Source organism: Pimephales promelas, chromosome 11 (genome assembly GCF_988280905.1).
Source record: "Pimephales promelas chromosome 11, fPimPro1.hap1.1, whole genome shotgun sequence".
Lineage (NCBI taxonomy): Eukaryota > Metazoa > Chordata > Actinopteri > Cypriniformes > Leuciscidae > Pimephales > Pimephales promelas.
In genome coordinates this window covers 32141866-32152625 of record NC_142779.1, presented here as the reverse complement: position 1 = coordinate 32152625, position 10760 = coordinate 32141866, and the positions used below count along the sequence as shown (strand labels likewise).

Sequence of the window (10760 nt, the reverse complement as noted above, 5' to 3'; positions counted from 1 at the left end):
TCGTAATATATAGCCTCTTGCTATATTGCTAAATGTGGGGAGCGTAAATGTAGGTTAAATGTAACACGGACCGTTTACATTGTTCGCAAGGATCAAGCAGGTTGTCTTTCCGCTATTTTTCTTTTGCTGCCTGAAGACGGTCTCCCGCGAATTTGCGGAAAGTTTTGATTATATTTCGTGAAGATACTGGACAAAGAGTGTTTTGACACCGTGAAAGTAATTTTTTTTCATCATAGGTTTTTTTTCGGTTTCTGAGTATACATTTCCAAATCTAACTTTATATTGCCTTAATCGCTGTCTTGTTGGCTCAAACATAGCACCGTTTTAAAAAATTGTCAGCAATTCCTAGCGACTGTTAGCTAGGCTTAAAAATGTAATACACAGCGGGGTTAGTTGTAACAGAGTGTTACAATGATAATCAAATGAAAACGGAGCCACACAACTTTTCAGGTTTGAGTAGCTATGCATTTACTGTAACTTTGTTAGACTTTCATAAACAATGTTGGAATTTAAAATGTTTAAAATTTAGTGTACTATGAATCAAAACTTGTTTATTTATTAAAGATATGGCCTGTTATTAATGCAATAAACCCTTTACATTTTTATTTTAAGCTCATTTGTATTATTATTACTGTTATTATTATTAATAATAATAATTGTATATGCAGCTGCCACACACAAATCTAATTTTATTGCAATCACAATATTTATATTTATATTTTATTTATTAATTTATTATTTATTAATTAATTTTATTTATTATTTATTAATAATTTATAATTTATTGCAAAACTACAGTATGCAGCCCATTTCTATGTCTCTATCCATGATATTGATCCATAATAGAAGGATGATTGGATGAGGGATGGATGAATGGATATCTGTCTATACAGATGCACAAATATCAAACATATCAAACTATACAAATAAAATAGTACTGAATTATGTGTGTTACACACAAGTGTTACAACTAACCCCTCTGTCTGTTACAATTAACCCCTCATATGGGGTAAGTTGTAACATTTGCACTTCTGTCACTTTCAGTGCAACAAGTGGTCCTAGAAAAAACTTTAAATGCTTATTTGTAGCAGAGATGTGTATGTTGCTTGTGTAAAAAAAAAATATTAATCTAACCTAATTATTTTTTAATTAATTGAGCCAAAACCAAAATGCGTTAGGTTGTGCCCCGCTCTCCCCTACCCGATTTTTCATATCAACAGAAAAATGTATGTAGTATGTACCATATGGCTTCTCTTGAGACTCCCCTGCTTCACAGCAGTTAATGATATGCTAAAGCTTGTGACGTGATTGGTTATAAGGTAGTTGGTTATGTCAGAAACAGCAGAGATTTCAAACCATATTTTTGAGTCTTTGGTTCACTGCAGTTTTAAAGAGAAAATCAGCAATGGTTTTGACATATTTAGACAGAAATGCAATATAATATACATAACTATGTTTTCAGTGTGGTGTATAAAGACGTTATATTTAGAATGAGCTGTAATTTCCAATGAAACAGGAAGACAGGGTGGGACATGTGGAACAGCTCCTCCCTTAAAAAAAAAAAAAAATAGCCAATAGCATTTCATTGTATCACAGCTTGGCCAGAGCAGTTTCTTCCTAATCATATTGCTGCATCCTGTCTGGGATACAGCATCCTGGGAAGAATTTAAATCTGTCCGATACTTTTTGTGGTATGCGTCCATTCCCTATCCCCTATATAGTGCAATATGTGCCATTCCCCATGCAGAAATAATAAATTTGTAACAAAATTGTCAGAATTTAGCCGCAGCTTTGTCGTCTATTTGTATAGGGAGGGGCTTCAGATTCCATAGAGCATTTGATTGGACAGAAAATATGATAAGAAACTGAGGTGCAGAGTGATGTCATCAAAGCCATTCCTCCATATTGATTTGAATGCTTTTATAAATGTAAATTTTGTCATTGTTTTGGAGCTCACTAGTTTATAGGTAACAATGAGACAAACATGTTCATACTAAAAGCCAAAAAACTCCCATTTTGATTTCAGGGGGACTTTAATAAAAGGTGTCATGTTACAGTGTAATTACACATTTCAAATACTGAGTAGTAATAATTATACATGTACTCACAATAGGGATAGGTTAGGATTAAGGTTTGGTTGAGGGTTATTTGCATGTGATTGTGCAAAATTTACTGTTACTGTTATTACTACATATGTAACATGGGCACTAAAATACAGTGTTACCAAAAGTTTAGACTTGCTGCATTATCACTCAGCTGCTGGCCATAACAACACACTTTAGCTGTCACTATGTTTGTTATATAGGCTAACCATATAATATAAATGTTAAAATCTCTTAAAATTTGAATCAAACAAAGAAATAGGCTATGATGAAAACAAATGATATTTCAGCACTGATTCCTGTCAGTGCGATCTTTAGGACCCAGGGGAACTCGAGCTCATCTATATAAAGACTGCAGATGAGGGGAAAACAAGTGCACAGAGTGTAGGAAAATCAACAGTCTCAACGTGTCGTTTCTCCTTTTTACTAGTCTTACCGCAGTCGTATTAAAACGGCTGGCAAGATGCAGTATAATCGACATCGAGTCCGCATGAAAGGTTTTTACTGGTGATTTCTCCATCCTCCTCACAGTCTTGATAGATGACTTCTCGAAGCGGGGACAAAACTGGACACGTTGGACTTTTATTTATCACTCTGCTCCAAAAAAATTACATTGTGAAAGGATATATGACACGAGCATTTCACCAGAGATTATTCGTCGTTCAGATGAACATTTACTGACTGCTACACCAGCTCACCTTGGAAGGTAAGTTACCAGTCAGATCACGAACTTGTACAGCAAATGAACGATTGCACCAAGATGACATCAGTGAATCACAGGCTTTCGGAAGCCTGGCAACAGAAACCTTTCTCAAGTCTGTTGTTTGTCTTCATTCTTGCACTGGTGCATTTTTACCCAGAGATCACTTGATGCGCAGGTTGATTGATTAATGACTGTTGCAGAGATATCTGCTAGCCAATATCATAATGATAGTGGAGGATCATTAAATAATTAAACTTGGATTTATGTGGTCAGTTATTATGTTGGTTATGTGACATTTACAAGTCATCATCATTGTTTTGTGTCTCAGTCGGATTGGTCTGACTTCAACGGATCCCGGAGCTGTTTTTGTTTGCTTTGAATGTAGACCCTTTTCGAAAATATGCATATTCTTTAGATTCATGTTTTGGTCTTATAACATGATTTTGTTGGTTATGAAAAAAATTGAATTACTGTAACGTTAAGTGTTATAGAAAGAATAAGAGTTCAAATTCAAACAAACTGGATTGAAAACGTAGCCTAGTGAATGCTGTCGATTAAAAAAATAAGTAGGCTAATCACACAATTTTCTGTAATTAACCGCGACGAAACATCAAAGTTTTCATAATTTCACATTTAATCTCCAAATAATGTAGAAACAACAAAAATACAGTATTCTATATTTTAAATATTTGTTTAAAAGCATCTTTTTATGAAAGAAGCCCATGTCACCGATATCGCTTCAGTCTCTGAAATTGTTTCCCCCCCCCCTCAATTTTAGCCATTCATCATTACAGTATTACTTAAAAGCTATCAATTTGAACATTTATTAGACTTTAAAAAATACAACAACTTTAAAAAAAAAATCTTTACATAAACCCATTATAAATGTCACATTTATCTGTGACCTTCAATAGCCTATATATCAGGGCTCAATTGGCCCAGTCAGGCCAGTTAAGATTTTCACTTGCCCTGTCAAAATGCACAATATATATATATATATATATATATATATATATATATATATATATTGTTATCATTGTTTTTAACCCATGTAACTTGTAAACAGCTTCAAGGTCGGTCAGGTAGGTCTAACAGGTAGGCTATATGACAGTAATTGAATTAAGTTTTCAAACACTTAACAGTCTTCATTGCATAAATTATGAATTAAATATAGATTTATCTTTATTAAAGCTACAAATGTTATTCAGTCAAGAGTTGTGAGTGATTTTCTCTTTTTTATTTTTTTTTATTATCCTTAATGACAAACAGCAGCAGGTTTATTAAGCTGCTATCACTTTCAGACCTGCCGCACATGACACACATCCGACACGCATCCCATTTTTCACAACTCTACATTCATTTGAGACTTAATTTAACTCATTTGAGACTCTGCAATCAAGGATACTCCACAAAACGGGCATTTTACCATTATTTTGTGTGTTTTTGTCCATTCAAGTGCTGTCTGAAGCGGCTTTCTGCACGTGTAGTGTGTATTACACAGACAAGAGATTCACAGATGCACGCCAGTACCACACTGCATGCTGTTTTCTTTTGTGTCATGCTTAATAATTGTGATTTGTCTCTTGTCTGTGACCACTGCCTGTCTGACTACCCTGTAAATAAACTCACACTGCGTTGGATCTACCTGAGTCTGGTGTTTTATGACAGACGTCTTCACCATAACCAGATCCAGTAGCATGTCAGCCTTGTATGCCTCCCAGTCAGCCAATGAGGATCTGATAGCTGTACACTAGGATCAACTAGATCAACTCACCTCGTCGTTGGAGAGGTTGGCCAAGAAGATGGTTCGCAGTCTTCATGTTTCTACTCCGGAACCATCACAGACTGAACCCGTCTCCACAGTTGTCACCCCTGAATCGATCCTGATTCTACACCAAGCTCGACAGAAGTGAGGTCTCGCAATCCTCTGGTATCAGCCGACTTGGAGGTGATCCGGACAGACGAGCTCACGCAGTGATGCCGAACACTAGGGGTGTAACGGTACATGTATTCGTATTGAACCGTTTCGGTTCGAAGCTTCCGGTTCGGTACGCATACAAACCGAACGATTGCTTGGACCATTTTTCCTGCCGGCAAAATTCGTGCTGACGCGGCCAACACAACGTTGCGCAACATCAAATGGCAAGCGTAATGAATGCAGAACGAAACTGCGCTATAAATGTGCTTCACGGATCGTTTATCAGTTCGGACCAGCAACATCTTTGCAGCGCGAGCCGATCTCGACCAAGCGACACTGTTACTACACAGCGCTAAGAGATCCGGTAAAGAAAACATTTGAATTCGGCGAGATCTAGTGAGATGCATTCACATTTCTCCGTTATTAACCGCAGATCTCTATTAGATCAAACAGCGCTGTCATGGAAACCAGGAGAAACATTGTGCCGTGAATGAACTAGTACTTTACGTCCACAGACCAGCAACATTCACCATGGATTTAATATAGTAACACTAACTGGAACCAGTTTGGCTGGAATGGTGAAATGCTTTTAAGTACTTCACACATCTTTTACCAGCACTTCAAAATTCAAATATTATATAAATAAATATATTTAAATGTTATTTTTAATGTGATGACCAAAACATTATTTGTTCACCCTTCAAAGATGACCCCCATTTATAAACCTGAAAGTTTCAAGATCTAGGAAAGCTCACTTATTTAAAAATATTTTTTCTTTAAACAAATAGGAAATTTCTCTGGCATTTCTTTCTTATTGCTGTATCGAAAACGTACCGAACCGTGACTTTAAAACCGAGGTACGTACCGAACCGTGATTTTTGTGTACCGTTACACCCCTACCGAACACAGATACGGAAGCTGAGATCATCCGACTCCATCAGGGAGATCATTCGATTGAGTGGTATGTTCGAGGACACATTTCATGTTAATTAGCACCAACTGTTTAATGATTTTTTCCTCGGAGGGTTATCTGAACCGCTCCGGTCATTGACGCCCGACCCTGATCTTCACAGCACTTTAGAGCAGTATATTGACATCGCCCTGCAACTGAGTGGTTCAGCTTTTACTGTGGGTCAGGTGGACAAGGAGCCCTGCGAGTCCTCATTATTCATCAAACCATGGTCTTTTCATGTCACGCTTGACGAGCTGTAGAATCTTCATGTCACACCTACCATTAAAGCTGCCATCAGATCGGTCTATTGCTGCCCAGGATTGGTTTCCAGCATGGCTGATCCTCCACTGATCTCAACACGGAAGTCCATAAAGGTGCACTCCACGTCAACCCTGCCTAGCCTGCGCTCCATGTCAGCCCTGACAAACCTGAGCTTCACATCAGTCTAGACGAACCAGAGCTTCATGTCTACCTAGACAAGCCTGAGATTCACGTCTGCCTCAAAGAACCTGCACCTCACGCCAGTTCTGATGAGCCTACTCTTCACACAAGTCCTGTCGAGCCGGCACTTCTGGTCCTGCCCGCTGCACAAGAGACTGGTCGTCGCTTGTCCTCTGAACATGTAGTTCCTGAACCATTGTCAGTTCCTGAGCCAATGTTAGTTCCTTAACCGGTTCCTGTTCCAGCCTATGTTCCGTAGGTTCCCCCAAGTATTTTTCCTCCACAAAACGACCAATAAGGTCATGCTGCCATGGTCTCTTGAGGGGTCTTCTCTGCCATGGCTGCCCAAGAGGTCTTCAGATCCAGGGAAGCCTGAGGGGAAAATTTGGCCAGGGTGCCGGGGTTACACCCCTACTCTTTCGAAAGACATCCTGGGATTTTTAATGACCACAGAGAGTCAGGACCTTGGTTTAACGTCTCATCTGAAGGACTGTGCTCTTTGACAGTATAGTGTCCTGGTCACTATAGGACCCACACAGACCACAGGGTGAGCACCCCCTGCTGGCCCCTCTTCCAGCAGCAACCTGGTTTTGTCAGGAGGTTTCCCATCCAGGTACTAACCAGGCTCAGCCCTGCTTAGCTTCAGTGGGCAACCAGTCTTGGGCTACAGCATCCTGCTCCGCCCTGGCCACCTGCCCAGTCAGGTCTGCCCACGCTCTGTGGCCCAGGCCCGCCGTGGCTATATCCTGGTCCCGTTCCCTTGCAAGAGCCTGGGCCTCCGTCCCACCCCCAGGATAGCCTTCACTCTATCCCCGGCTTGGATCGTCTTTGAAGCGCCTGGAAGCCGCTCCTCAAATGTGATCGGCTTGATTACCCTCGAGTACCCTGGAGAGGGCGCTCCACTTTTGCACTGCCTTTCCTTGGACTGCTTACGCACACACCCTGAACTGATTACAAACAAGTTTCCATTGATCACTCTCACACCTGCATCGAGTTGCACACGCAGATCTACACACATTTATACCTCACTGTCTCCATCATCCATTACGAAGTCTTGAATGACTGAATGTCACTGTTGTGTTGAATTCGAGTGTTTCCTAGTCTGATCTTGTTTCATTGTTATCTAGTCTGTTATCTTTATCCTAGCCAGTTATCAAAGTCTAGTTTGTTCCTGTCTGTGTCTTCGACCCTTGTTGAACCTGTTCCTCGATTGTCTCTTGCCTGCCCATTGACCCCTTCCCTGTTTCCTGGATTCCGTCTCATCTGCCGCCTGCCTCTGTTATCCCGCCTGGTTATCGGATCCTGATTATTGCCTTGTCTCCTATGCTGTGTCTGCTGTCTGTGACCATTGCCTGTCTGACTACCCTGTAAATAAACTCATGCTGCGTTTGGTATTTCATGACAATAAGAATGCATGAATAAGAGCGTGATCTTATTTTGTAGCATTAGCAAAAAGATGACGGGTTAGAAACGGATTGCTTTAAATCTTAAAATCGTCAATTGCTGTAAATATTATTAAGACGTTAAACTCAAAAAGTTTATTGAACGCACGTTAATTTTGAAAGCACTAAGTGAATTTACGTAGAAAACCAAGTGTTCCATTATAGAAAAATGGATTTAGTGGGCGTACTTTTCATGCTAATAATAATCAAGCACACCGCACAAGCATTGTGAATGATGCTGTACTAAATAATCATGGCCCTGTGCTTTTATTCGTACAACAGCGCCAGTTTAACAGTTTAACCACCATTTACTGTTAACTACACATGACATTTGAAGCAGAAATATTGCTGGGCACATTAATTAGTGCTAATGCAAAGCATCACCTTTAATGTACAAAAATCGTACGTTGCTCTTTAATATTGATATTAATACCCCAAACTCTGTGTTAGTACATTAGAGGCAGCAGCACTAATTATGTGCCTGACAGTATTAAAGGGTTGGTTCACCCACAATTATTCACCCTCATGTTGTTCCAAACCCGTAAGACATTTGTTCATCTTTGAAACACAAGTCAATATCTTTTTGATGAAATCTGTGAGTTTTCTGACCCTTTTTCTAAACAGTGTCAGCTACCACTTTCAAGCCTCAGAAAGTTAGTAAAGACATAATTAAAGTAATCCATATGACTCCAGTGTTATCCATGTTATCCAAGTGACATGTGTGCTTTGTTTGGGCGAAAACCCCACCAAAAATATTAATTCCCAACGTGCAACAACATCTGCTCTCTCGTCAACACAACCCACATATTTTGTTAATTTTTAAAAAAATAAACTTTCGCATTTTCGCACCAACAAAGCACTCAAACGTTGCTTCAAAGCTAAGGTTAAACCACTGGAGTCGCGTGGATTACTTTAATGATGTCTTCACTACCTTTCTGGGGCTTGAAAGCGGTAGTTGTGTAGATTGTCAATGGAGGGACAGAGAGGTCTCAGATTTAATCAGAAAGATTTTCATTTGTGCTCCGAAGATCATTGAAAGTCTTACAGTTTTGGAACAACATGAGGGTGTCATTTTTTTGGTGAACTGACGGTTTAAGGCTGTACTGAAGATAGAGCATTTGACCAATCAGATGAAAGGGGCGTTTCAGCGCCACCCACATGTGTGGATGAAATATCGAAGCAGTGAACCGATTTGTAAACCACAAACAGAAAATGAGAAATCGTGTCAAAATCTCATGTTCTGTTTGTTAAAAAAAAACAACAAAAAAAAACGTAACGACGAGTTGTCTTTCCATGTCTCATTATTTATTTTCAGACAGTATATCAAACGTGTAACGACTGTTGTTTTCAATTCTATATTTATTGCAAATAGTTATAGCAAATATAAATATTACAGCAAATGAGTCGTACACAAACTTGCTGAACTGAAAAGAAAGCTTATCTTACGCAACATTTACTCAATCCTCAACAGAAACAAAAAATATTTATTATCAATTGACAAAGCTGTCAGTAGAATTTGGGAATATAAACACATTACATGGCCTGGCCGAAATACCGGTCTATCGCTAGTGTTTAATGTTTCATTCCTGGAGTCTTTAATGTGGTATTGATGTTTTCACACTAGCCCTGTTAAACTTATGTATGTTTCATTGGAGGGTATCCAGTGTTGTTTAGCGTATCTAAAACAGTGTAAAATCTGATGGCCAAAGTGCTGAGATCAGGTACACTTTAAAGTATCACTGCAAAGTGTAGAAACGAAGCATCTAAATGTTTACAGGACACTGCTGATGGTGTGATGGATTTTTCTCTGCTAATGGCAGTAGACTCGAAATCAGATTAAGATGCTGCACACCCATTAGTGCCCCCAGCAACGGACACCGCTGTTATTCGGCACACTGCTGAACTTAGCAGAAAAGAAACTTTGTGTATTCGGCAACCTGGCTGTAGGGTTTTAGATAACACGGGGGCGCAGAGCTCTGCAAATTGATGGCCTAGACATGCATTTTAGAGCAACCAACAAACGCATGATTGAGAAACAACAATACAATGGTCTTTTAGAGTTCAGAAGAAAAAACAAACTAAGTTGGTATGAAGCCTATACTAATCTCTGACAGTCTGAGAACCTCAGACATTTGTCTAGATGCATGGTCTATAGTTGTCTGAAAAAAATATTAAAATATTACATTAATCTTGGTCTTAAATATTCACTATAAAAATATTAAATTCAATTTCAATTCAGAGTTATACAGTTTTATATTAATTTGAATATTTTTTTGTCAGATTCAAATTGACTGATTGATTTTAGGACCTTTAAATTTTAAAAAAAATAAATAAATAATAGTTTAGCTCATTTTTACCCACATTATCATTCTAGACATGCACTGTGTTTTATATACTGAATACTTTTTGTAATCCCAGATATTAATTGTCAGTGTGGATTCTTATTAGATTGTTGTTGTTGTTGTTGTACTTTTTTAAAATTTATGAATTATTATTATTATTTCTTAAACATATGATAGTCTTTAGAAATATTTTTTTATGGTACAGAATTTAAAATTTAATTATGAAAATTGGGGAAGCACATGAAAAAAATGGCTAAACTAATTGCCTTGTATAAATACCAAATTCTGGCATGGAACTCAAGATGGTGCAGGCTGATAGGTCCTTAACGCAAACGGATGACATTTACATTGTTTACTACATGGCACAAGCTAAATTGGTTCCTTTTGCATCTGCAGCCAATAAGCTTGCTGCTCAACATTCAGAGATAGCTGACTATTTTTTACTAGTTTCTTCTGAAGCCCTCCACCTTTCCCAGCTCCACCTGTATATATCTTCCAGGAGTTATTTTATATACTTTAAGCCAGGGTTTTTTCAAACTTTTTGTGTGTGAGGACCACTATTTATAATCAATATAAAAAATAAATACACATATTATGATATTACATATTATATTTTTTATTACATATTATAATCAGGTTCATTTGAACAACAGGCTTATTTCCATAGCAATGGAGTATGAAATCTATACAGCAATAATAACACTTGGATATAGTCAGCATTTCAAAACCTTTAGCGATTTTAAGGGATTATTAATGTTAATCTTAAGAGTTCTACAAGTCCTCAAAAAGTAGACTCTTGCCTCTGCCCTATAACGTTATACATTTAAAAGAAAACACAGTAGGCCTAACGTTATTCCAGG

General features: G+C 38.2%; 1 protein-coding gene across 1 annotated transcript in view; it reads left to right on the top strand.

Moving 5' to 3' along the window:
• Positions 1 to 2453: 2453 nt before the first annotated feature.
• syndig1 (synapse differentiation inducing 1) overlaps positions 2454 to 10760 on the top strand; it is a 47456-nt gene continuing 39149 nt past the window's right edge. Inside the window, exon 1 of the mRNA XM_039690573.2 lies at positions 2454 to 2808. The gene's annotated coding sequence lies outside the window, so the exon portion shown is untranslated. The remainder of the gene's footprint in view (positions 2809 to 10760) is intronic.